At 41.5% G+C, this 24,168-nt stretch overlaps 1 long non-coding RNA gene across 1 annotated transcript in view; it reads right to left on the reverse strand.

The window, feature by feature from the left end:
* The window catches only part of Gm42252, a 44,784-nt gene extending 23,372 nt beyond the window's left edge, over positions 1 to 21,412 (reverse strand). The window contains exon 1 of the long non-coding RNA XR_881096.1: positions 21,171 to 21,412. This is a non-coding gene — a long non-coding RNA (predicted gene, 42252). The remainder of the gene's footprint in view (positions 1 to 21,170) is intronic.
* Positions 21,413 to 24,168: the final 2,756 nt, after the last annotated feature.

The raw sequence follows: 24,168 nt of genomic DNA on the forward strand, positions 1-24,168 counted from the left end.
CTGGCAGACCCCCGTGCTCTCACTAGGAAGGTGGCCGGCTATCTGGAGCTGAAGATGGTGCCGCCCAGAAGCTCTGCGACTCTCGCCCGTCCCAGAAACGGCTGGCACTCTGTATTCCACACGGTCACCCGTGCAGCCTGCCCTCCGCGGAGTCCCGGAGCCAAGAAGGCTCCCGCCGGCGCCTGTGCCACAAACCTCTCAGGCCGGGCAGACTCCCGTGCTCTCACCAGGAAGGTGGCCGGCTGTCTGGAGCTGAAGATGGCGCCGCCCAGAAGCTCTGCGACTCTCGCCCGTCCCAGAAACGGCTGGCACTCTGTATTCCACACGGTCACCCGTGCAGCCTGCCCTCCGCGGAGTCCCAGAGCCAAGAAGGCTCCCGCCTGCGCCTGTGCCACAAACCTCTCAGGCCTGGCAGACCCCCGTGCTCTCACCAGGAAGGTGGCCGGCTATCTGGAGCTGAAGATGGCGCCGCCCAGAAGCTCTGCTATAACCAAGTTCTGATGACAAAAAATGACATTGTTGAGGGCATAAAAATTTATGCACAATTAGCTACATTTGTTATCATTATGCTGAAAAGCTACTTCTACTATTTTGACTTTTCCTATTTGTTTATCTTGTTCATTATTCTAAATCACTATGATAAGTGTTGTGACATAGTCTGAAAAGGGTTCTTTTAAGGTAAGTATTTTAGAGTATTTAACTTTTCCCTTTAAGAGCTACATTATATCCTCAGGCATATTTTATATAATGATTTAATCAGGAGTGTCCTAGACATGACCAAACTGCTAATGCGCTCTGGAGTGTCATCAATCATACAGCAGCTGGCAGAGCTGATGAGCCAGGCATGGGGCCAGCGCCAGGCCCAGGCAAGGGGACAACCAGGGTGGCCCGAGAGGCAGAAGCACTGCATCTGGAACCCTACAGGGACTCAGCAGTGCTGCAGCAGCAGGAGCTGGCCAAGCACACAGATGGGTCCCAGTCCTTTGCTTCTGCTCAGGAAACCTCACGTGGAACTCTACCAAAGGAAGAAATGGTCCTCAGGTTTGCAAAACACTGGCCAAGAAAAAAAAAAAAAAAAAAAAGATGCAGGCCAAGTCTGAATCAGAAAAACCCCAAGCGGAGAAGTGATGGGAGTGAAAAGCTTTAGGAGGTGCTCAGAGAGACCCATACCCATCTTATTAGTTGCTTTTATCATTGCTGTGGCCAAATACCAACAAAAAAGGAATTTAAGGTGGGGGGCTGGGTTGGCTAGGGCTTATAGCTCCAGGGACGTATGTCCAAGGGCAGGGTCAGAAGGGCATGGCAGCAGAGGCAACAGCTGGGCTTGTCATGATGCATCAGAAGGTTGTCTGACACCAGAGGACAAACAGGAAATGGGGCTGGGCTATAAATCCTTAAGGCCTGCCCTAGTGACCCACTTCCTCCTAAAGGTTCTACAACTTTCCCAAACAGCACCATCAGCTGGAGAGAAAATGCTCAAACACACAAGCCTTTAGGAACATTTTGCATTCAAAGCACAACACCTAGTTTTCTCTGAGCTACATACAGTTAGAGCTGACATGAAGGGACAACCCACACATACGCAAGACCTTGAAGAGTTAAACCCTTGAGTCTGCACCTGGGCCAGGAGCCTAATTGTCTGGTTCCTGCAAGAAGCTGTTGGCATGGTTTCAGAAACACCTAAGATGCCAGTTAAGGGGCCTGGGAGCTGCTTCAGGAAGACCATGAAGAGCACATGGCTACAATAAGGAAGCAGGTAGTCTGATCCACATTGTTGGATCCAGTCAGAACCAAGTTGGTTGAATTTGAAGTTCGTGCCAACATCAGACAGACTAAAGACCTCAAAAGGTGTGGGTCTCTCGCAGCAGAGCCCATAGACACAGTACACACTGAAACTATCTCTATTAGATCACTCACTTCATTTGCTCTGAGCCAGAGTCACTGGGGAAACTCCAAGCTACAATGTTCAGTCCCTTGGGGAAGCTGCTGGGAGAAATTATGTGCTGTAATGACCAGAATCTCAGCCAAAAGGATTGTTAGGATTTCATCACAAAGTAAGTTACTTTGATTTCTACATCAATCTCAATGTCTTAGCTGATGGGAGTCTGCTCCAAAGAACTGGATTTGCACTATGTAGGCTCAAGTGTTTTTATATGCTCAAAACCCCAAGCCAGAGTGACTGATCTGGGACAGTGGAGATTCTCCTGAGAGTATATGTCATCCTCTGTGCCATGCAAGCATTGGTGGAGCCAGCCTTCCTTGGTAAGACTTCACTGTGGCCACATGCCATCTCTTAAACAAATAACAGTATTGAGTGGCATGTGCCAACTCACTTCAAATGCCCCACATTGTTAAACAGCATGCAACCTAGAAAACTGGAACAAATGGTTGTCTCGGGCCAGTTCTGTGCTTCAGGAAAGAAGCTGGGGTGTTTGAACTGCTACAAATACAGTCAATTCATTGAGCAGCAGACTGTGCAGCTCTGGCAAAGCTCAGATTCTTGCAACATATTCACTTTTCTACGCAACTCTGGCAACAAACAGTCTCTTCTGGGTCCCTCTGCAATACTTCTGAAATGTCATCGTTTCTTAATGACTTAAAACTCTGTGCACCAAAATTCAGAAAGCATTCTGGTCATCATCAAAGACCCAAGAGCAGGTGATGGCATTTGAAGAATCAAGAAACAGAACACATTAAAAATGAAGGGCCAAACTCTATGAAAGACTCTGGTTTCTCTGAAGTAACTTTCAAAGTTAAAATATAATTACAATTGGAAAGATACTTGAAGAACACATGGACATGAAGTATCAACAAAACACTTTATTAGAAAGTATTCAGGGCCCTTCCAGTCCACTCCAGCACCGGGGTGCCTTGCCCGCGGAGTCTCCGGAAACCCACAAGGATCCTCGGGATCCTAAGACCTCTGGTGAGTGGAACACAGCGCCTGCTCCAATCCAATCACGCGGGACCTCAAACTGCATTAACTAGGGAAACAGATAACCCGGCCTGATCAGGGGCACAAGTCCCTTCTGGTCCACTCCAGCACCAGGGTTGCTTGCGCGAGGAGTTTCCGGACACCCCCAAGGTCCTCACAGGACCCTCCACGGGATCTTAAGACCTCTGGTGAGTGGAACACAACCTCTGCCAGGAGGCAGGTTCAAACACCAGATATCTGGGCACCTTCCCTGCAAGAAGAGAGCTTTCCTGCAGAGAATACTCTGACCACTGAAGCTAAGGAAAGAGCTAGTCTCCCAGGTCTGCTGATAGAGGCTAACAGAGTCACCTGAGGAACAAGCTCTAACCAGAGACAACTATAACAACTAGCTTCAGAGATTACCAGATGGTGAAAGGCAAACGTAAGAATCCTACTAACAGAAATCAAGACCACTCACCATCATCAGAACGCAGCACTCCCACCCCACCTAGTCCTGGGCACCCCAACACACCTGAAAAGCAAGACCCGGATTTAAAAGCATATCTCATGATGATGGTAGAGGACATCAAGAAGGACTTTAAAAATTCACTTAAAGAAATACAGGAGAACACAGCTAAACAGGTAGAAGACCTTAAAAAAAAAATACAAAAATTCCTTAAAGAATTGCAGGAAAACACGACCAAACAGGTGATGGAACTGAATAAAACCATTCAAGACATAAAAAGGGAAGTAGAGACAATGAAGAAAACCCAAAGTGAGGCAACATTAGAGATAGAAACCCTAGGAAAGAAATCTGGAACCATAGATGCGAGCATCAGCAACAAAATGCAAGAGTTGGAAGAGAGAATCTCAGGTGCAGAAGATTCCATAGAGAACATCGGCACAACAATCAAAGAAACGGCAAAATGAAAAAGATCCTAACTCAAAACATCCAGGAAATCCAGGGCACAATGAGAAGATCAAACCTACGGATAATAGGAGTTGATGAGAATGAAGGTTTTCAACTTAAAGGGCCAGCAAATATCTTCAACAAAATTATAGAAGAAAACTTCCCAAACCTAAAAAATGACATGCCCATGAACATACAAGAAGCCTACAGAACTCCAAATAGACTGGACCAGAAAAGACATTCCTCCCGACACATAATAATCAGAACAACAAATGCACTAAATAAAGAGAGAATATTAAAAGCAGTAAGGGAGAAAGGTCAAGTAACATATAAAGGCAGGCCTATCAGAATTACACCAGACTTTTCACCAGAGACTATGAAAGCCAGAAGAGCCTGGACAGATGTTATACAGACACTAAGAGAACACAAATTCCAGCCCAGGCTACTATACCCGGCCAAACTCTCAATTACCATAGATGGAGAAACCAAAGTATTCCACGACAAAACCAAATTCACACATTATCTTTCCACAAATCCAGCCCTTCAAAGGATAATAACAGAAAAAAAACTAATAGAAGGACGGAAATCATGCCCTAGAAAAAGCAAGAAAGTAATCCTTCAACAAACCTAAAAGAAGACAGCCGCAAGAACAGAATCCCAACTTTAATAACAAAAATAACAGGAAGCAACAATTACTTTTCCTAAATATCTCTTAATATCAATGGACTCAATTCCCCAATAAAAAGACATAGACTAACACCCTGGCTACACAAACAGGACCCAACATTCTGCTGCTTACAGGAAACCCATCTCAGGGAAAAAGATAGACACTACCTCAGAGTGAAAGGCTGGAAAACAATTTTCCAAGCAAATGGTCTGAAGAAACAAGCTGGAGTAGCCATTCTAATATCGAATAACATCGACTTCCAACCCAAAGTTATCAAAAAAGACAAGAAGGGACACTTCATACTCATCAAAGGTAAATTCCTCCAAGAGGAACTCTCAATTCTGAATATCTATGAACCAAAAGCAAGGGCAGCCACATTCATTAAAGACACTTTAGTAAAGATCAAAGTACACATTGCACCTCACACAATAATAGTGGGAGACTTCAACACACCACTTTCTTCAATGGACAGATCGTGGAAACAGAAACTAAACAGGGACACAGTGAAACTAACAGAAGTTATGAAACAAATGGACTTAACAAATATCTACAGAACATTTTATCCTAAAACAAAAGGATATACCTTCTTCTCAGCACCTCACGGGACCTTCTCCAAAATGAATATATAATTGGTCTCAAAACTGGCCTCAACAGATACAAAAATATTGAAATTTTCCCATTCATCCTATCAGATCACTATGGACTAAGGCTGATCTTCAATAACAACATAAATAATAGAAAGCCAACATTCACGTGGAAACTGAACAACACTCTTCTCAATGATACCTTGGTCAAGGAAGTAATAAAGAAAGAAATTAAAGACTTTTTAGAGTTTAATGAAAATGAAGCCACAACGTACCCAAACCTATGGGACACAATGAAAGCATTTCTAAGAAGGAAGCTCATAGCTCTGAGTGCCTCCATAAAGAAACTGGAGAGAGCACACACTAGCAGCTTGACAACACATCTAAATGCTCCAGAAAAAAAGGAAGAAAATTCACCCAAGAGGAGTAGATGGCAGGAAATAATGAAACTCAGGGGTGAAATCAACCAAGTGGAAACAAGAAGAACTATTCAATGAATTAACCAAATGAGGAGTTGGTTCTTTGAGAAAATCAACAAGATAGATAAACCCTTAGCTAGACTCACTAAAGGGTACAGGGAAAGCATCCTAATTAACAAAATCAGAAATGAAAAGGGAGACATAACAACAGATCCTGAAGAAATCCAAAACACCATCAGATCCTTCTACAAAAGGCTATACTCAACAAAACTGGAAAACCTGGACTAAATGGACAAATTTCTAGACAGATACCAGGTACCAAAGTTAAATCAGGATCAAGTTAATGATCTAAACAGTCCCATATCCCCTAAAGAAATAGAAGCAGTCATTAATAGTCTCCCAGCCAAAAAAAAGCCCAGGACCAGATGGGTTTAGTGCAGAGTTCTATCAGACCTTCAAAGAAGATCTAATTCCAGTTCTGCACAAACTATTCCACAAAATAGAAGAAGAAGGTACTCTACCCAACTCATTCTATGAAGCTACAATTACTCTGATACCTAAACCACAGAAAGATCCAACAAAGATAGAGATCTTCAGACCAATTTCCCTTATGAATATCGATGCAAAAATACTCAATAAAATTCTCGCTAACCGAACCCAAGAAAACATTAAAGCAATCATCCATCATGACCAAGTAGGTTTTATTCCAGGGATTCAGGGATGGTTTAATGTACGGAAATCCATCACCATAATCCATTATATAAACAAAACAAAGACAAAAACCACATGATCATCTCGTTAGATGGGGAGAAAGCATTTGACAAGATCCAACACCCATTCATGATAAAGGTCTTGGAAAGATCAGGAATTCAAGGCCCATACCTAAACATAATAAAAGCAATCTATAGAAAACCAGTAGCCAACATCAAAGTAAATGGTGAGAAGCTGGAAGCAATCCCACTAAAATCAGGGACTAGACAAGTCTGCCCACTTTCTCCCTACCTCTTCAACATAGTACCTGAAATTCTAGCCAGAGCAATTCGACAACAAAAGGAGATCAAGGGGATACAAATTGGAAAAGTTGAAGTCAAAATATCACTTTTTGCAGATGATATGATAGTATATATAAGTGACCCTAAAAATTCCACCAGAGAACTCCTAAACCTGATAAACAGCTTCGGTGAAGTAGCTGGATATAAAATTAGCTCAAACAAGTCAATGGCCTTTCTCTACACAAAGAATAAACAGTCTGAGAACGAAATTAGGGAAACAACACCCTTCTCAATAGTCACAAATAATATAAAATATCTTGGCGTGACTCTAAGTAAGGAAGTGAAAGATCTGTATGATAAGAACGTCAAGTCTCTGAAGAAAGAAATTAAAGAAGATCTCAAAAGATGGAAAGATCTCCCATGCTCATGGATTGGCAGGATCAACATTGTAAAAATGGCTATCTTGCCAAAAGCAATCTACAGATTCAATGCAATCCCCATCAAAATTCCAACTCAATTCTTCAACAAATTAGAAAAAGCAATCTGCAAATTCATCTGGAATAACAAAAATCCTAGGATAGCAAAAACTCTCCTCAAGGATAAAAGAACCACCGGTGGAATCACCATGCCTGACCTAAAGCTTTACTACAGAGCAATTGTGATAAAAAATGCACGGTACTGGTATACTGACAGACAAGTAGACCAATGGAACAGAATTGAAGACCCAGAAATGAACCCACACACCTATGATCACTTGATCTTCGACAAGGGAGCTAAAGCCATCCAGTGGAAGAAAGACAGCATTTTCAACAAATAGTGCTGGCACAACTGGCAGTTATCATGTAGAAGAATGTGAATTGATCCATTCCTATCTCCTTATACTAAGGTCAAATATAAGTGGATCAAGGAACTCCACATAAAACCAGAGACACTGAAACTTATAGAGGAGAAAGTGGGGAAAAGCCTTGAAGATATGGGCACAGGGGAAAAATTCCTGAACAGAACAGCAATGGCTTGTGCTGTAAGATCGAGAATTGACAAATGGGACCTCATGAAACTGCAAAGCTTCTGCGAGGCAAAAGACACTGTCAATAAGACAAAAAGGCCACCAACAGATTGGGAAAGGATCTTTACCTATCCTAAATCAGATAGGGAACTAATATCCAGTATATATAAAGAACTCAAGAAGGTGAACTCCAGAAAATCAAATAACCCCATTAAAAAGTGGGGCTCAGAGCTAAACAAAGAATTCTCACCTGAGGAATACTGAATGGCTGAGAAGCACCTGAAAAATGCTCAGCATCCTTAATCATCAGAGAAATCCAAATCAAAACAACCCTGAGATTCCATCTCACACCAGTCAGAATGGCTAAGTCAAAAATTCAGGTGACAGCAGATGATGGCGAGGATGCGGAGAATGAGGAACACTCCTTCATTGCTGATGGGATTGCAAGCTTGTACAACCACTCTGGAAATCAGTCTGGCGGTTCCTCAGAAAATTGGACATAGTACTACCGGAGGATCCCACAATACCTCTCCTGGGCATATATCCAGAAGATGCCCCAACTGGTAAGAAGGACACATGCTACACTATGTTCATAGCAGCCTTATTTATAATAGCCAGAAGCTGGAAAGAACCCAGATGCCCCTCAACAGAGGAATGGATACTAAAAATGTGGTACATTTACACAATGGAGTACTACTCAGCTATTAAAAAGAATGAATTTATGAAATTCCTAGGCAAATGGTTGGACCTGGAGGGCATCATCCTGAGTGAGGTAACACAATCACAAAAGAACTCAAATGATATGTACTTACTGATAAGTGGATGTTAGCCCAGAAACTTAGTATACCTGAGATATAAGACAATTTGTAAAACACATGAAACTGAAGAAGAACGAAGACCAAAGTGTGGACACTTGCCCCTTCTTAGAATTGGAAACAATCACCCATGGAAGGAGTTACACAGACAAAGTTTGGAGCTGAGACAAAAGGATGGACCATCTAAAGACTGCCATATCCAGGGATCCATCCCATAATTAGCCTCCAAACAATGACACCATTGCATACACTAGCAAGATTTTGCTGAAAGGACCCTGATATAGCTGTCTCTTGTGAGACTAGGCCGGGGCCTAGCAAACACATAACTGGATGCTCACAGTCAGCTATTGGATGGACCACAGGGCCCCCAATGGAGGAGCTAGAGAAGGTAACCAAGGAGCTAAAGAGATCTGCAACCCTGTAGGTGCAACAACATTATGAACTAATCAGTACCCCGGAGCTCTTGACTCTAGCTGCATATGTAGCAAAAGTTGGCCTAATAAGCCATCACTGGAAAGAGAGGCCCATTGGACTTGCAAACTTTATATGCCCCAGTACAGGGGAACGCCAGGGTCAAAAAGTGAGAATGGGTGGGTAGGGGAGTTGGAGTGAGGGTATGGGGAATTGTGGGATAGCATTGGAAATGTAATTGAGGAAAATACATAATAAAAACAAAAAGAAAAAAAAGATACATGTAGTCATGTAGGGTTAACTCCTCTTTACATGATACAAACCTTCTCAGATGCTGACAAACACTTAACCACACTTGAGGCAGAAAACCACTGGTTAAGCTTAGGTTGAGCACAATGTTATCCTGATGTCTCCTTTCAGTTTTTAAGTAGCCATTTATTCTCAGAATAACCACTATACATGTCTAAGTGAAAAAGTTCAAATCAGTTCACACAGTGAGAAAGAAGGACAAAAGGAGAGGGGAGGAGGGTAAAGAGTGTAGAGATGAGGAGACAGACAAGAAGGATGCAGACATGGTGCATCCAGCTGCAACACACTTATGGAGACAAACAGCATCCACCCACGCATGCACTGTTAAGAACTATTTGTCTTCGTTGACCTTTAAAATTTTTCCCCATAATTTAATGTCTCAGAAACTCAAATGAATTTTACCATTAAATGTCTGTTGGAGTTTAAAAAAAAAAAGAAAGTATTCAGGGACAGATCTGAAGAGTTGTCTCAGCAGTTAAGAGCACTGGCTGTTCTTCCAGAGGATCTAAGTTCAATTCCCAGCACCCACATGACAGCTGACAACCATCTACAATCCAGATCCAAGTGATCTGACACCCTCATACAGACATACATGAAGGCAAAACAGCAATGAACATAAAATAAAAGTAACTCCTTGAAAACATAAAGAAAGAAGAGGAACATGTCCTTGGGCTGAGGAGATAGCTCAATGAGTAGAGCGTTTTCTTTGCAAGCACAAGGATATGATCCTGATCCCTGGCACTCATGGAAAAAGCCAGATATGGTGATGTATGCTTGGAATGTAAGCATTGGTAGAAACCTAAAGATCCCTGACTGGCAAGGATCAGGGAACAAGCCTGTCTCCAAAAACAAAGTGTACAGCACCTGCAGAATGACATTTGAAGTTGATCTCTGACCTGTACACCTGCATCTGCAAACACACACACACCTTTAAATTGTGATCATTTTCCACAGCTAGTGAGACGTGATTGACATTGCTACACTTGATCTTGACCAAAAGGCTGAGCAGTGAATAGGGCCTTCTGTCATAATGCCAGGCAACCACCACTACCAATAAGTCACACAGCCCAGGCAGAGGGGAATCACCAACACTACAATGATCAGTGCTACTAAGCTGTAGTGCTTGGTAGGTTGGCTATAGTAAATGCCCTCGAGGCATATGATAGCCATAACTGATGATGCTTTATCTGAATGTAACCCACCATAAGTAAAGCCTCTGTGCTAGTGATGATCATTAGACTATTACTATTATATAGTATAACCTTAGTCAAAATAATAACACAAAATTAAAAATCCCATCCTTGATGTTTCTACATTTTTGCCAAGACATAATTTGTTTAAATAAACAGCAAAGTCTCAAGAATATCTGAGTTCAAGGAACATAAATTGTGCACCTTTGTGTAGCAAGCAGCAAGTAGTCTGCCCTGATGGAGCTTTCAAGATAGTCATAACAGAGAGAATCATACAACTGTGCGGCTGACAGACCTGCAGAAGCACTCTGTACCAGGCAACCCATAGCTACCACACTTTCCTAAGATCCAGAAAGGTCAAAAGAAATCAAGGAACAGAATATACCCAACAACACTCGTCCAGATATCAACATTTAGAATCATCTCAATCATCATAACTTTAGATTCCTAGACCAGCACAAAAACACAGCCATTAACAGACAAGATAACTGCTCTTATCTTTATTCAGGAACCATACTGAGAAATGCACCACAGCTACAGCATGAAGCAAGAACTTCAAAATAACTAGTATGAATATGTTCAAAGCTCTTAAAGAGGATATGAATAAATACCTTAATAAAATCTGTAAGAAACAAACAATGGAATAAGGTACTGAAAACAGTTTAGGGCATGAAAGTAGAATAAAACCACTAAAGAAAACCCAAGCTGAAAGAAAACCAGAAATGAAATATTTACAAACACAGGCAGGATCCACACCAACAGGCAAGCCTCACCAACAGAATACAAGAGATGAAAGAAGGTATCTCAGGTGTTGAAGGCAAGATAAACGATATGTATAGCTCAGTCAAAGAAAATGTTAAAATAATCTGGCATAAAACATCCAGGAAACCTGGGACACTATGAAAAGATCAAATCTATGAATAATAGGAATAGAAGAAAAAAAGAGAGAGAGAGAGAGAGAGAGAGAGAGAGAGAGAGAGAGAGAGAGAGAGAAGTAAACAAGTGACCTATAAAGGTGGTGGCGCACACCTTTAATCCCAGCACTTGGGAGGCAGAGGCAGCCAGATTTCTGAGTTCAAGGCCAGCCTGGTCTACAAAATGAGTTCCAGGACAGCCAGGGCTATACAGAGAAACACTGTCTCAGAAAAAAAAACAAAAACAAAAACAAAAAAAAACAGACCTAGACCCATTAGAATAATATCTCACTTCTCAATGGAGACTCAGAAAGTCAGAAGGAGCTGGAAAGATGTTCTCCAAACCCTGAGAAACCACAGATGTGAGCCCAGACTACTATACCCAGCAAAACTATCAAACATAGTAGATGGAGAAAGAAAAACATTCCACAATAACACCAAACTTAAGCAGAATCTATCTTTATCAATCAAGCACTATACAAGGCACTAGAATTGAATTTTTTTTCCATTTTTTATTAGGTATTTAGCTCATTTACATTTCCAATGCTATACCAAAAGTCCCCATTACCCCCACACACACACTCCCCTACCCACCCACTCCCCCTTTTTGGCCCTGGCATTCCCCTGTACTGGGGCATATAAAGTTTGCAAATCCAATGGGCCTCTCTTTGCAGTGATGGCCAACTAGGCCATCTTTTGATACATATGCAGCTAGAGACAAGAGCTCCGGGGTACTGCTTAGTTCATATTGTTGTTCCACCTATAGGGTTGCAGTTCCCTTTAGCTCCTTGGGTGCTTTCTCTAGTTCCTCCATTGGGGGCCCTGTGGTCCATTCAATAGCTGACTGTAAGCATCCACTTCTGTGTTTGCTAGGCCCTGGCAAGGATTGCAAGCTTGTACAACCACTCTGGAAATCAGTCTGGCGGTTCCTCAGAAAATTGGACATAGTACTACTGGAAGATCCAGCAATACCTCTCTGGGCATATATCCAGAAGATGCCCCAACCAGTAAGAAGGACACATGCTACACTATGTTCATAGCAGCCTTATTTATAATAGCCAGAAGCTGGAAAGAACCCAGATGCCTCTCAACAGAGGAATGGATACAGAAAATGTGGTACATTTACACAATGGAGTACTACTCAGCTATTAAAAAGAATGAATTTATGAAATTCCTAGCCAAATGGATGGACCTGGAGGGCATCATCCTGAGTGAGGTAACCCAATCACAAAGGAACTCTCACAATATGTACTCACTGATAAGTGGATATTAGCCCAGAAACTTAGGATACCCAAGATATAAGATATAATTTGCAAAAAACATTAAACCCAAGAGAACAAAGACCAAAGTGTGGACACTTTGCCCCTTCTTAGAATAGGAAACAAAACACCCATGGAGGGAGTTACAGAGACAAAATTTGGAAGTGTGACGAAAGGATGGACCATCTAGTGATTGCCATATCCAGAGATCCATCCCATGATCAGCTTCCAAACGCTGACACCATTGCATACACTAGCAAGATTTTGCTGAAAGGACCCAGATATAGAATTGAATTTTCAGTCTGAAGAGGTTAATTACACTCAAGAAACCAAGAAAAAATAATCCTAGACAAGCAAATCAAAATAAGGGGGGAAACTCACACTGTAACACAAAAATAACAGAAACCAATAAACATTGTTCCATGAGCACTCTCAACAGTCTCAATTCCCACCCCCAAAAGACACCAACTAATGGACTGTTTTTGAAAGCAGGATCCATCCTTCTGATGTAGCTAAGAAATACACCTTATATCAATGATAGACATCATCTCAGGATAAAAGAATGGGAAAAGAGATCCTAAGAAAATATACCTAAAAAACAAGCCAATTGTAGCCACTTTAATATCTGACAAAACAGATAGTCCAAATGTAAACAGAAGCGATAAGGAAGGACACTACATACTCAACAAAGAAAACAATCCTCTGAGGTGAGGTCACCATCTTGTATCCCGGCTCTCTCAGAGACCAGTCTGTGCAGGACAGCGTGTGGGTCGCAGAAGCAACACAGCTTCTTGGACAGGGTCCCTTCGGGCCTTCATCTTCAGCCAGGAGGCAGAGCTGAGCTCTAGACCTCTGTGCACCTTCCCTGCAACAAGAGAGCTTGCCTGCAGAGAGAGCTCTGACCACTGGGACTCAGAAGACAGTTGGACTCCCAGGAGTGCTGACAGAGGCTAACAGAATCACAAGAGGAACAAGCTCCAGCCAGAGACAACCAGATGGCAAAATGCAAATGTAAGAATCTTATTAACAGAAACCAAGACCATTCAGCATCATCAGAACCCAGTACTCCCACCAGAGTGAGTCCTGGATTCCCCAACACACCCAAAAAGCAAGATTCAGATTTCAAATCATATCTCATGATGCTGGTAGAGGATTTTAAGAAGGGCATTAATAACTCACTTGAAGAAATAAAGGAGAACACTGATAAACAGGTAGAAGTACTTAAAGAGGAAGCACAAAAATCCCTTAAAGAATTACAGGAAAACACAACTAAACAGGTGATAGAATTGAACAAAACCATCCAAGATCTAAAAATGGAAGTAGAAATAATAAAGAAAACCCAAAGGGAGACAACTCTGCAACCCCATAGGAGGAACAACAATATGAACTAACCCGTACCCCCCAGAACTTGTGTCTCTAGTTGCATATGTAGCAGAGGATGACCTAATCTGCCATCAATTGGTCTTGCGAAGATTATATGCCCCAGTATAGGGGAATGCCAGTGCCAGGAAGTGGGAGTGGGTGGGTTGGGGAGCAGGGCAGGAAAGAGGGAGGGTATAGGGGACTTTCAGGATAGCATTTGAAATGTAAATGAAAAAAATATATAATACAAAAAAAGAAAACAATCCTCCAAGAGAGACATTGTGATTCTTAATGTCTAATGTCTATTCACCAAACAAAAAGACAATCAAGTTCATAAAAGAAATATTACTATAGCTTAAATCACAAATTGACCCTCACACACTAATAATGGGAGAGTCCAGTACCCCACTCTCACCAATAGACAGGTCATCCAGACAAAGCTTAACAGAAATGCTGGTAGCTGACATTATGAACCAAGTGGACCTAAGGGATATTTACAAGACATTTCACCCAAACACAAAGGAATATACCATTTTCTCAGCAGTTCAATTTCCTCCAAAATTGACCACATACTTGGACACAAATCATCAATGGGTACAAAGAGATTGAAATAACACCCGCATCCTATCTGTCTATCATGGATTAAAGCTGGATATCAACAACAAAAAGAATGCAAACTCAGGGAAACAGTCATGTCAGGACAGAAGTTAAGAATGAAATTAAAACCTTTTTTAGAACTGAATGAAAATCAAAACACAGCATACCCAAACTTATAAGGCACAATGCAAGGTGGTTCTAAGAGGCAAGTTCATAACACTAAATGCCTATATAAAAAATAGAGAGATCTCATATTAGTAACTCATTGACAAACCTGTTAGCTCTAGTAAAAAAGAAGAAATAATACTCCAAAATAGTAGACAGTAAGAGCTAACCAAACTCAGGGTTGAAATCAATAAAATAGAAACAAACAACAAAACAAACAAACCAAAAAAAGAAAAAAATACAAAGAATCAATGAAACAAAGAGTTGATTCTTTGAAAAAATCAGTAAGATTCATAAACCCTTAGCCAAATTAATTAAAAGATAGAGAAGATACAGAATAATGAAATTAGGGATAAAACAGGATCATCTCAACACACTGAGGAAATTAAAATAATAGTAAGGATATAGTTTTAAAACCTGTATTCACTCTACTAAACTGGAAAACACAAAAGAAAAGGCTGAAGTCCTTGATATATATCACCTATCAAAGCTAAATTAAGATCAGTTAAATTAAAAGCAGCAATTAAAAGCCACCCTCCCCAACCAAAATAGCCCAGGGCAAGATAAATTCTGAAAAAAAAAAAATTCTACTAGAATTTCAAAGGATTAACTTCAACATTTCTAAAATTATTCTACAAAATGGAAACTGACAGAATATTGCCTAATTCTTTTTACAAGGCCACAATTATCCTGGTACCTAAACCACACAAAGACTCAGTGAAAAAAAAAAAAAAAACCAGAATTCCAGACCACTATTCCTTATGAGCAAGGCTACAAAAATTCTCATTAAAATGCTTACAAACTAATCCAAGAACACATGAAAAAGATCATTCACCATGATCAAGTAGGCTTCATCCAGAAATGCAGGGGTGGCTCAAATTAATTCACTGTCTAAACAAAGTGAAAGACCAAAAAAAAAAAAAAAAAAAAAAAAGATCATCTCATTAGACGCAGAAAGGACCTTTGACAAAATTCAGCATCCCTTTTTGATAAAAGTCTCAGAGAGATTAGGGACATAGGACATAGTTCAATAAAATAAAGGCAGTTTACAGCAAACCATAGCCAACATTAACCTAAATGGAGAGAAACTCAAGCATTTTTATTAAAATCACTAAGACAAGGCTTTTCACTTTCTCTTTAGCGTTTCAATATAGTACTCCAAGTATTACCTAAAGCAAGAAAACACCTGAGGGAAATCAAGGGGACACAAAAGGTAAGGGAAGAAGCCACAGCATCTTAATTTGCAGATAATATGATTGTATATATAAATGACCCTAAAGCCTCCACCAAGAAACTTCCACAGCTGATAAACACTGCCAGCAAAGTAGGTGGATACAAAAATCAGTAGCCTCTCTATACACAAACAGCAAACAGACTGTGAAAGAAATCAAGTAAACAATACAAAATACCTTTACAATCACCTAAAAAAAAGGGGGGGGGTATCTAGGAATAACTCTAATTAGCAAGTAAAAAACTTGTATAATAAAAAGTCAAGACATTGAGAAAAGAAATTGAAGGAAATACCAGAAGATGGGAAGATCTTCCATGCTCATGGATCAGTAGGATCTACATACTGAAAACAGCCAGCCTACCAAAAGCAATAGACAGGCTCAATGCAATACCTATCAAAATCCCAGTACAGTTCTTCACAGAAATTGAAAGGACAATTCTTGGTTCATATGGAATTACAAAAAACAAAACAAAACAAAACAAAACAAAACAGGATAGCTAAAACAATTCTGAATAATAATAACTGCTGGAGTTTTGACCAACTTTAATCTCAAATTGTACCATAGAGCTACATTAATAAAAACAACATGATATTGGCATAAAAACAGGTGTGCTAACCAATGAAAATAAATTTAAGCCCCAGATAATAACTCCATAATCTATACACCCTCTTTTTGACAAAGAAGACAGAAATAAACACCTGGGTTGGGAGAGCACCTTTAAGAAATGATGCTGATCAAACTGGGTGGCTGCATGTAGAAGAATCCAAATACATCAATATTTATCACCCTGCACAAAACAACTCCAAATGGACTTTTCAACAAAAGGCCTGGTATCCTGAATCTGATATAAGAGAAAGCAGAGAACGACATAGGAAAAGCTTTTCTGAACAAGACACCAATAGCACAGGCACTAAGAACAACAATTAATAACCAAGTAGGACCTCAGGAAACTGAAACATTTCTGTATGGCAGAGGGCATCATCGTTGGAACAAAGTGTCAGGCTACAGATTGGGGAAAGATTTTTACTAATTACACATCCAATATATCTAAAAATATATAGTAGAAAAACTGGACATCAATGCAAATCAAAACTACTTTGATATTTCATCTTACACCAGTCAAGATCAATAAGACAAATGAAAGCTCATGGTGGCCAGGGATGGTAAGAAAACACTCCTTCATTGCTAGTGGGAGGGAAAACTTGTACAGCCACTATGGAAATCAGTGTGGTAGTTCCTCAGGAAGCTGGGAATAGATCTACCTCAGGATCCAGATATACCACTCTTGGGGATGAACCAAAGGACTCTTCATCCTACCCCAGAGATACTTGCTCACCAATGTTCTTTGCTACTACTTCTAATAGCCAGTAATCTAAAACAGACTAGACTCCCATCAACAAATGAATGGATAATGAAAATGTGGTACATTTATACAATAGACTATCACACAGCTGTTAAAAAAATGAAATTCATGGGGAAATGGATAGATCTGGAAACAAAAATCATCCTGCGTGAAGGAACCCAGACCCTAAAAAGTCAAAAGTCTCTTCTATGCATATGTTAGCTTTTAAGCCTTTGCTAAACATGTTATCTAAACCACAGAGGGTAGGAATGGGGTAAAAAGCTAGGGAAAGGGGGAGCATCTCTCAAGGGAAATAAAATATAACATGTAATTATGGAGAGGCAGTGGAGGAAGCCTGGAACAGGGGCATTAAATACGGAGGGAAGGGAAGAGGGAGGAGATGGAAGGAGTAAGGTGAGGGGCAGCTAACACTAAGGGCCATTTGAGTGGTCATATGGAAACCTACTATAGTAAAACCTTCTTAAGATATATACATATATGATAGAAATATAAATGAAATCACCAAATAATGGAGGTTACAAAGCCCCAGCTAGAAATCTAGCTACCAAGCAAAACCTTGGAGTCCCAGGAATAGGTTACATCTAATTGACTATTTGGCCAAAGGGGCCCCATGGAAACCCTCAAACTCAGGCTGTTGTCAAGGGTATAGGTTGCTTTCCACAAGCAGGTGGTAAGGCCTTTATGATGCATATTCTTGGTTGTCAACTTGACTACATCTGGAATTAACTAAAAGTCAAGTGGCTGGGTCTCTGTGTGAGGGATTTTTTTCTTAGTTAAATCCTTTGAAGTGGAAAGACCAGATCTTTTGAGGTGGGAATATCCACCTTTAATCTGGGCCATACCATCTGCTGGCAGCCTATATAAAGAGCATAGAAAAAGGAAGATTGCTCTCTTTGCCCTTCCCCCTCCTCTGGCAAGTCTATTTTGTCACTGGCATTAAAGCCTACTCCTTTGGGATTCTGGTGTGTACTAAACACCAGATGAGACATCCAGCCTTATGAACCTAACAACTACTGGATATTTGGGCCTTTTGTTGTTATACAGCCATTGTTGGACTAGCTGGACCACAGCCTGTAAGCCATTCTAATAAACCTTCTCCAAGTTCTGTTCTTGATCCATACATTTTCCTAAAACCCCTGATTAATACATCCCTATTGCTGAAGACAACACATATCTCATTGAACACTGAGCATTTAAACTGGTGCCTAACTAGTGCTTTATCCCCTCCTGACTAGTGCATGGTTCTGGAAGGTACTCTGCATACTACCAGAGCAGAAAGATAAATATCAACACTACTACAAACCCTTCGAACTTCAGTGGTGACTTGCCTGCATGATACACTGATCTAGTAGTAACACAAACATTGTGGTAGTAACTAACCACTCTCTGACTGGGTTTAAGGCCCACTCTGTGACATGAAATCCATGCCTGACACTGTTCACGTGGATAAGAATACGAGTCTAAATAGGCCATGGACTTAGGGGAAACCTAAACACTATTGTTATGGTAAAGGAACATAGCAATCAAATTATTCCTAAGGACACTCTGCCACAGTCACAGATTAGTGCCTCACTCAGTCATCACCAGAGAAGCTTCCTCCTGCAAGACAGAAAAACATACAGAGACCCACAAGAAGACAGTATGCAGAAAGTGAGAGACCTTAGAACACTCGGCTCTAAATAGGATGTCTTCGTCAAACCGAAGAGGAGGTGGAAAGATTGTAAGAGCCAGAGAGAATGGATGACACAAGAAAACAGAGGCTAGCAGACACAACAGGACGGACACACATGTGAACTCACAGTAACTGTGTCAGCATGCACAGGACCTGCATAGATCCATTCCAGACAGGCTCTTGTGTTGAGATGGGGAAGACATGAGCTCTCAGCCCCAACTGAGAAGCTATCTACAATTAACAGCTACTTGCCAAGGAAAACTTGTTTCTCAAAGGGAGTCTCACTGTGTATACCAACCTCATTTAGGGGCAGGCCCCATGCCCAGAAGAAGATGGCCAACACAAAAAGAACTCACAGGCAGTTCTGGAGGTTTTTTTTTGTGTCATATTACTTTGTTTGAACAAGTTTTACCTTATCATTCTTCAGCTTGTATGTCATGGTTTCCTTTTTGTGTGTTCTTATTGTGTGTGTGTGTGTGTGTGTGTGTGTTACTCAAATTGTTTGGTTTTTTTTTCTATCTCTCTCTCTCGGTCAGTTTATTTTTATTCTTGTCTTTTTTTCTTAAGAGAAAAAGGTGTGAAGTTGGATGGGGGGGTGTAGGGAGCTGGGGAGGGGACAAAGGAGGGGAGGGGAAACTGATCAGAACATAATTGTGTGAAAAATTCTTTCAGTTAAAAACATGGTGTATTAGAAGTGAGAGTCCATGAAGAAAAGGGTCAGAATATAAAAAAAAGGAAGAAAAGAAAGAAAATTTTTGTGAAAGAGAAAACTGAGAGAAAGCTTAAAAAATCCATGAAAGATGTAAAGCAAAACCAGGAGAACAAACAGAAACACAGAGAAGCAAGCCAAACACAGATTTCGCCTACCAAGCCTTCCCTGGTGGGGGAGGGGAGGTGATCACAAAACCAGATAATGGCTAAGCCAGATAATGGCTAAGCAGTGCTGCCTTCCAGACAAGCACGTGGCCCGTGGCCCTCAGCAGTCTGAAATGCAGTCGTAAGTTGCAGCTAAAGAGGGATTCCCTCATAAGATGGAGTCACAGAGGAGGCAAATCCCATTTTGCCACATAGCATAATCGACTTGGAGGGTGCAGCTGGGTGCCTTCCAGAAACAGAATCTATTACTAACCACTAAACTACCCTGGGGACCTGAGGTGTACACCTTCAGGAAGGGAGCACTCTGGAAAGCCCAGCATGGCAATTTCGTGAACAGGAGGGCCACACTATGAGCAGAGGTGCAGGCAGCAGGAGGTTGGCTCAAGCTGGGTGATATACATAAGGAAAGTCCTCAATGGCCTATGGCTGGAATAGATCTAATCAACTGAGAGTTGTCCTGGCATTGGATAGCACTGAGCCTGAAGCCACTGGGTGAATCAAATTCTGGAGGAACCTATTTGTCACTCACTACTGTGTGGCATTGAAGTTTTAGAGGTATACAGGATACCATGGTATCACAGTGGCCTCTCTTAAGCAGGGGGATTGTTAAACAGGAAGCCTCAAAAGCACAAGGGCAGCCCATACATCTGCACTGATCTCACTACTGTGCTTGCTTCCTGTCCCACACTACCAGAGCAAATGAGAGACAACCTCAAGCTGAAACAATGCCCCAGAAGCTACAATTTGGGGAGTCCTGGAAGCATGAGACTCAGAATGCAAAGTGAGGCCAGCAGAGGCCTCAGATACACACAGTGGGGGAGAGGGGGAGGGGGAGGGGGAGGGGGAGGGGAAGGGAGAGGGCTGTAAAGACCACTCAGGCAGACATCACTTGCCTGAAACAGACTCAGTAGCAGCAGACTCTCACCAACTCCATACTATTAACAGGGGGCTTCTCCAGTCTGAAATCCTGGAAGAAGCTGGTCCAATAGCTCCTTTTTCTTCTTTCTTTTCTTTTTCTTTTATCATATGAGCCCCCACCCCCCCCCCCGATTTTTCAATACTTTTAGAGGATGTTTTACTGTATTTTTCATCATTCTTTGTTTGTTATCCCCCTTCCTATATTTGTCTAATCCCACCCACCCCACCCCCAACACACACAACCAATTTGGAGGCTATGAGTTTTGTTTTCCTTTTCCTTGGTTTCTTTTTAAATCTTTTTCTACAGAGTTATTTCATTCTTATGACTGCCCTACATTTAGTATTTTGAGTATGTCTTCCTAGCTTTCTTTAAAATACCTGTATGTTTTATTTCTTACTCCTCTGTGGTACTCAGCAGAGAAGACTGTTTGGACATGGGCTTACCCGATAGAAAGCCAGCCAGTGACTACCCTAGATGTTCAGAGTCCCGGTATAGCACTGAGCCTGTCTCTGGGTGAGCTTTTAAGCACAAACACCATATCCTGGGTTGACACACTTCAATTAAGAAGAACAGTTAGCCAGAAGCAGAACTTACAGAAGCCCAAAAGCAAGGTGACTACATTTATAGGCTTTCCCAAAACTGTGGGATTTGATGGATCAGGACTTTGTTTCAGTTTTGGCAGGTGGTGCTGTCTGTGTGCTGAGCTTTGCAGCCTGAATGGCACTTCCATCATGGAGTCAGTTGTATTCATGTCTGGGGGGCTCCATTTTGAGACTTTCACCTCTGTGCAAGGTTGATCTTGGTAATAAACTCAGAGGACCTGAAAAGACTGAAGAAACAAGGAAAACAGGTTGATTATTAGACCACCAGCTTATTGTGACCATATTTATAACATTCTATTTCCATAGGGAAATTAGAATTTCATCACAGTGGAATAGAAATTCATCTAAAAGTAGTGCCTCGTTTTTGTCCCATGCTAACTTCAGAATGGATAGGTATGGGTGAGTCAGGGGTGGAGCCCTCCTCTGATGTGTCTGAGGCCCTGGGTTCAATGAGCAGCTAAAAGAAAAGGGTGGGGCTTGGGGCCAGATCGGACATTTGGTTCTGTATAGCACAGGACTTAATCTAACTCTTAAGTGACCTCTGAGTGACAGCCGGCTTCAGACCTAGAGCTCTGCAGCCTGGATGTTCCTCAGGAAGTTGGGCCATCTATCCAGAATGTTTGTTGATGAGATACATAGGTGACAGCGTGGTTGACAGAGATCCACAGCCCCAACCAGCTACATAAGGAGAAAGAAACATCAGATGCCTCCAGGACCGTGCAGGGCAGATAGAAGCCCTCATTTCTTGCATCAGAAGATGTCCAATTGTTCAAGGCTGTGAAGCAAAAGAAGACATTTGGACGGGAAGACTAATCAAAACCTGTCTGTACATCAACAATCAAAGCACACGAGATCTTTAAATGCACAATTCCAACATTAAAACAGTTTAGCAGGAAACATTTTTACACACAATGTTTATACCTTCACTTAAAAAGATCACACAAGTTTCCTGCCACCCTGTGGAGCAAAATAGAGCAATTTAGCAGGAAACACAGGTTTATACACAGCATTTTTAACTTTCTTTATAGAGATCACACAAGTTTTCTGCCATACTCAGGAGCAAACTGATGGTGAGCACATCTGGACAGTGACCAGGAATTCTTCACTTACTCCTGCCTTGGTTGGTTTCTGCAGTGGGTGGACATGTGAATGAAGTCCTCTCATGACTGCCCTTTCCTTGAGATAAATTCCTGAGAGACCCATTCCTTCTAAGGAGGGATGGAGAGGAGTCTGAATAAGTTGTCATGAAACTGAGGAATGATGACATATAGACGCTGTAGTATTAAGGACTGACATTTCCTGAGTTCAATGTTCTGAGACAGGGGTGCAGGGGTAGAGTGCATGTGGGGTCTGAGGCTGGGGTGTGGCTTAGAGGTAGAGCGTTTCTCTGGTATGCTCAAGGCCTTGAGTCTGTTTCATCACCTTTTCCCTGACTAGAAAAGAAAAAGCCAAAATGAACTGAGTAAGCATTCGTAAAGTTACACTACAAAATTAAAATTTGAGCTGTTTTAAAACAATGCCTAGCTGGGGTTTGTGGCACACGCTTTTAATCCCGGCACTTGGGAAGCAGAGGCAGGCGGATCTCTGTGCATATAAGGCCAGCCTGGTCTACAGAGCAAGTTTCAGGCTTGCTAGGGCTAACCAGTAAGATCCTATCTCAAAAACAAAATACTTGCAACCAATCATATACACATTGCCTATAAGTATTATATAATTATATATAATTTTGAAATTTAACTACAGGTATGTATGAACCTTCAAAATTACATTTATCTTCTTCCTCTGAGTAATGTCGATGCTTCTGCTGAATCCAATCAGTTATGTTGAGGTCACTTTGGTCACGTTGGTAGACATTGACTCGTTAAATCCTTACGCCGTACTATTTTCCCCACACACTATGAGCAGTTGGTGCAATGTGTGATCTGCTAGAGAACTGCTTGCAAATGAGGTCTATAGAATTCAGATCTCTCAGACATCTGTGAGCCTTCTGCTACTGCTATAGCTAAAGTATATTGTGTAGATTTGAAATATATTCAGAACCAAGTCTGCAGGATTTCAACGTCTGTCACTGTGCTGCTCAGTATGTCACATAGATATGGTTTTTGTTGCTCCTTTCAGGAAACATTTTAATGTCCCCTATGTTATCAATGGAATGACACCCTGCCCATCTGTTCTTGTTTCTCTTGAGTGTAAGTCCCCCGCTATGTTGCCAGGACAATACTACCTGCTATGACATCACATCACGAAGAGTGGTTACTCCTTCACTATATGTCCAATATCAAGTGCAATGCTGTAACTGGATCTCAGACTCTGGCTGTTCATCCTTCCGTTTAGGGTATATTCTTCAGGAGATACCTGCCTCATAGGAATCCTGAGATAGCACTCATTTCTAGGTGGCATCTTCCCACTCTGTCCTCAGCCAATAGCTTATTCCTACATGTAAGAAGAAAGAAACTACTTCATCCCATGCTAGCCTACTAAATCTACCACAAAGCATCAAGAAGTGCGGATCCCAGGAAAATACCAGCGTATATATTTCCAGGTCTTAAAAGGAAGAAGGAGCCAAGCATGGTCACACGAACCTGGAATCCCAGCACTCAGGAGGCAGAGGCAGGAAGAGCATATTAAATCCATAGCCAACATGGGCTTCAAAGAAAAACCTTGCCACAAAAAATTAATTAATTAAGATGAAATTGGCGGGGGAGGATATGATGGATCAGTGGGTAAAAGCACTTGCCAACAGGCCCAATTACCTGAGTTAAATCTCCAAAATGATGGAGGGAGAGAATCAACTCCCTTGAGACAGCCTCAGATCTCTCTGCATGCACTATGGCATGTGCATGCACACACTCAGATACACATGTGTAAATAAATTGTCAAACAAAAAAGTTTCGATGGGAGCAACACTTCTCTTAGCCAGACTTGTTTCCTGAGACCTGCCAAGTTAAGCATCTCTCTACTGGGACACATGTTTGGCAGAAGAAGGAGAC

The sequence above is a fragment of the Mus musculus genome, chromosome 4 (genome assembly GCF_000001635.26).
Source record: "Mus musculus strain C57BL/6J chromosome 4, GRCm38.p6 C57BL/6J".
Classification (NCBI taxonomy): domain Eukaryota; kingdom Metazoa; phylum Chordata; class Mammalia; order Rodentia; family Muridae; genus Mus; species Mus musculus.